Below are 4,244 nucleotides of genomic sequence, written 5' to 3' on the forward strand. Positions count from 1 at the left end.
CTAATAAATGAAAGTTGCACAATTTCTCGGTCATGATTGCAGATGTGAGTTTCAAGCTTCTCCATGAATGGTCCATATTCTTTACCATCATCAACAGACCTGAGTGTGGGCTGGATGTGGGCCATGCAGGTGCTCCGGATCTCTCTCTCTCTCTTTTTTTTTTTGGCCTCACAGTGGTTTAACATGAACAGAGTTGAATATGACATTGTCTGACAGAAGAATGAACATTTTGCTGAATAAAAGCCCTGAGTCAGGATATATACACAGCAAAAATGGGGCCTCAAGGCTCTCAGCACTTGTGCACAATGAAAGAAGGAATCTTTAGAAACAAATAGTCATCCAGGAAAAAAAAAAAGAAAAATCAATAACAGATACAGATGAAAAAGGCAGCAACACCACCAACAATGGAAAGGTGGGAAAGGGAGCAGAGCTTCTCTCTAGGGGCTGCTTAGGCCCAGAAGCCAGAGAGCTGGTTTGTCTCAGGGAAGTTCAACATTTAGATGAACATAAACCCCATATTAAAATTCAATCCTTAATCTCTCTGTTCAGGGTCTTGTCAGAATCAGTAATCCTTTTCTCCAAGACTATATAAAGAACTCCAGTCCTTCCATGATAGGAAGTCTAATAAGCAAAGAGCCCCCACTTTTGACCTGACACCAGAGTTAACCTGCTCCCATCCCACAACTTGGGATAGACTTCGGGCCCCAGCAATCCAATGACCACCTCCCAGAGAGAAGCCCAGGAAAGCTGCCAGCCTCAAGAAGCTGCTTCAGACTCTAAGATTTAGCAAATCTATACCCAGCTGCTAACCCTAGCTCAGCCTCTGGGGAGAATGCTGGGGTTCCATGGGAAACAAGTACAGGCAGTTCAATAACCCTGTGACCAAACTGGGGAGGGCAGCGACACATCTTGCCCCTAAGCCCTTCAACAGCTCAAAGTGCTTAGGAGAAGTCAGACTGTGGTTTGTTCATGTGTTTCTACCTTGTGGCAGCACTAAATAGTATGGGGGAGGGGAGGGAGAATGGAAGGAAGAGAGTGGTGATGTTCTTCCCTACCACTGGGAGGTACCTAGAAAATGATCCACTCCCACACTTCAAGGAGTTAATCTGGCAGTAGTGAGTTTCCCCCAGCCCTCAAGCCACCAAACCTGCAAAGCTAACCCGTAAAAGTAGCAAGGGCTTGGGGAGTGAGAGCTGCTGGTGCAGCCCATACTGACTCACCTGCTGGTGAACAAGAAACAGGCAGCCAGAGTGGGGAGCCACAAAGGAGGGGCTAGGCAACAGGATCTCCCTGACTTTCCTGTGGCTTTCTTCTGATTCTGAAGCAGCCATGATGATGGGCTCAAAAAACCCACACACCTTGCTCCATACAACAGACTGCTTGCTGCTGCTGCTGCTGCGTCGCTTTAGTCTTGTCCAACTCTCTGCGACCCCATGGACTGTAGCCTATCAGGCTTCTCCATCCATGGGATTCTCCAGGCAAGAACACTGGAGAGGGTTGCCATTTCCTTATCCAATGCATGCAAGTGGAAAGTGAAAGTGAAGTCACTCAGTCGTGTCCGACTCTTAGCAACCCCATGGACTGCAGCCTACCAGGCTCCTCCATCCATGGGATTTTCCAGGCAACAGTACTGGAGTGGGGTGCCATTGCCTTCTCCCAACAGACTGCTTAGATTCTAGAATTACTGCCATGAAAAGCAACAAGGGAGAAAGTATAGCAAAAGAATCTCTTGAGAAAACTGGGAAAAGGCCTAGAGAAAATGAGAGCTTCAGAGGTATCTTCCACCTTCCCCAAAAGAAAAAGTTCATGCAAGTAGGAAAGGCAGGGTCTTTCCCTGCTCAGCATTCCTGGTTAAACCTGAGTAAGAAAACACTCCTGGACTTGCAGCATCAGTATGTATCCAAGTGCCCACCAGCACAAGACCCCCCACCCCCAGGTTAGCCTTCTGGTATGGGTAAATGCCCAAGAAATTGCCTTCCAGTCCAGTAACCCCATCCACTCCCCAACCCCAAGCAGAGGGCATCTGCCTGTGGTTTCCCACGTCCCCTCAGAGAAGAGGATCCTAGTAGAGTGCCCACGGTATAGTCAGGTACCAAGGGACACAACGCCAGACAGTCTATTAGGCCAGGGGATGGGCAGACAACTTCAGATCAGAGAGAGAGAGGCTTCGTGCAAAAACCAATGTCAGTTCAGCAGGAAAGTAGAGGGCAAGTGGTGAGAGGGGCTCCTATTGGCGCACCTTCCCGGGGACGTAGTTCCTGTCAGTTGCCTCCTCCTGCAGGAACATGTGTAGGCAGCGTTCGTTCTGAGCCAGTGGGTGCCCAGCAGTTTTGTTAATAAACTATTGCAGGCCCTGCCTCCTTTCTTCAATAAAGGTCTCCTCAAAGATCCCTTCGTCTCCTCGGATAGGGTGCTGCCGCTTCAAGGCTTTCCCGGGGAGTGGTGGTACTACAATCTTGCTATCTCGCTGCAGCTCATTTTTTAGCCACTCAAAGTCACTGTAGCGTCGTCGTACAGGGGACTGCTTCAGTTTGAAGGAATGCTTCAGTTCGTCCGCATGCGAACCTCACAGGCGGTGAGGCGCGCGCGGCCCAGGCCCACCGTCTGTGGACTAAACACGGCGGCCTCCAGGAAGTTACTCGGAGGCCCGTAAGCGTCAGGCAGGTCCTGCGGCTTTGAGTCAAGGCCCGGAGCGTCAGCTACTGCCGTGTCTGACATCTTTCCGAAGGGGAGACCGGGACCGGGGAAGGGGGCGGGGGACAGAGGCCGAAGGCAGGAGCCTGCTCTGGATCTCTTGAAGAACCCGTTTGAGCTCCGCCACCTTACCCCGCTACACAGACTGGGCGAGCCCCGCAGCGCGTCCCCTCCTGCTCCCCTCGGCTTTCACTCCCTCAGTCTCCTCTCTCCCTCCAGGCTCCAGAGGCTCCTCAGCCTCCGGCCGCCTGCAGGACGACTTTCATGCGGTTTTAATTATTGCCACCTTATAATATGCTTTAATATCTAAACAGGCTAGTCATCCTTTTCTCTTTGTTTTAAGAATTTTCTTTTCCTATACTATCATATTTCATATGAGTATGAAATACTAATTAACATAATTATTAAAATATGTGTATATTACTTCAAAAATCCTTTTGTTACTTTTATTAGGACTGCCTTACAGTATGGCTTAGTTTACAAAGATTTGATATCTTTTTTTGCACTATTGCTGGTTTACAATGGCTGCTGCTGCTGCTGCTGCTGAGTCGCGTCAGTCGTGTCCGACTCTGTGCGACCCCATAGACGGCAGCCCACCAGGCTCCGCTGCCCTGGGATTCTCCAGGCAAGAGCACTGGGGCGGGGTGCCATTGCCTTCTCCAAAGCATGAAAGTGAAAAGTGAGAGTGAAGTCGCTCAGTCGGGTCCGACTCTTCGCGATCCCATGGACTGCAGCCTACCAGGCTCCTCCGTCCATGGGATTTTCCAGGCAAGAGTACTGGAGTGGGGTGCCACTTAGTTTCTTACATATATATAGACAATATATATGTATTCAGATACATACATATATTCCTTTTCAGATTCTTTTCCATTGAGAGTTTCCGGTTAACAGGTACACACTACTACTATATATAAAATGGATAAGCAACAAGGACTACTGTATAGCATGGGATATTATATTTAATATCTTAATAATAATATCTTAATAATAACCTATGAGACAGTATATTTAATATCTTAATATATAATTATAATTATATGATAAACATAATTACTATAATTACTAATTAATTATAGTATAATTATGTTATAATATAGTACATATAGTATAAATAGTAGTATATATAGTATATTAGTATATATAATATCTATACTATATATAATATAATGTAAGAAGTACATAATTACTATATAATAATTATACTTAAAATATATTATTAAATTATATATGACATAAATGAATTATAGTAAATATAAATGAAAATAATTTTATTTACTATAATTCATTTATGTCATAATTTAATAATACATTTTTAATTATAATTATATAGTACTTATGTAATTCTTACATAATTATATATGGTATATATACTTATATACTACTATTTATACTATATATACTATATTATAACATAATTATACTATAAGCAACAGTTAGAACTGGACATGGAACAACAGACTGGTTCCAAATAGGAAAAGGAATACATCAAGGCTGTATACTGTCACCCTGCTTATTTAACTTATATGCAGAGTACATCATGAGAAACACTG

At 44.8% G+C, this 4,244-nt stretch overlaps 1 pseudogene; it reads right to left on the reverse strand.

Moving 5' to 3' along the window:
* Positions 1–2,194: 2,194 nt before the first annotated feature.
* LOC102407073 lies at positions 2,195–3,092 on the reverse strand (annotated as a pseudogene).
* Between the last annotated feature and the right edge of the window lie 1,152 nt (positions 3,093–4,244).

The sequence above is a fragment of the Bubalus bubalis genome, chromosome 11, assembly GCF_019923935.1.
Source record: "Bubalus bubalis isolate 160015118507 breed Murrah chromosome 11, NDDB_SH_1, whole genome shotgun sequence".
Classification (NCBI taxonomy): Eukaryota; Metazoa; Chordata; class Mammalia; order Artiodactyla; family Bovidae; genus Bubalus; species Bubalus bubalis.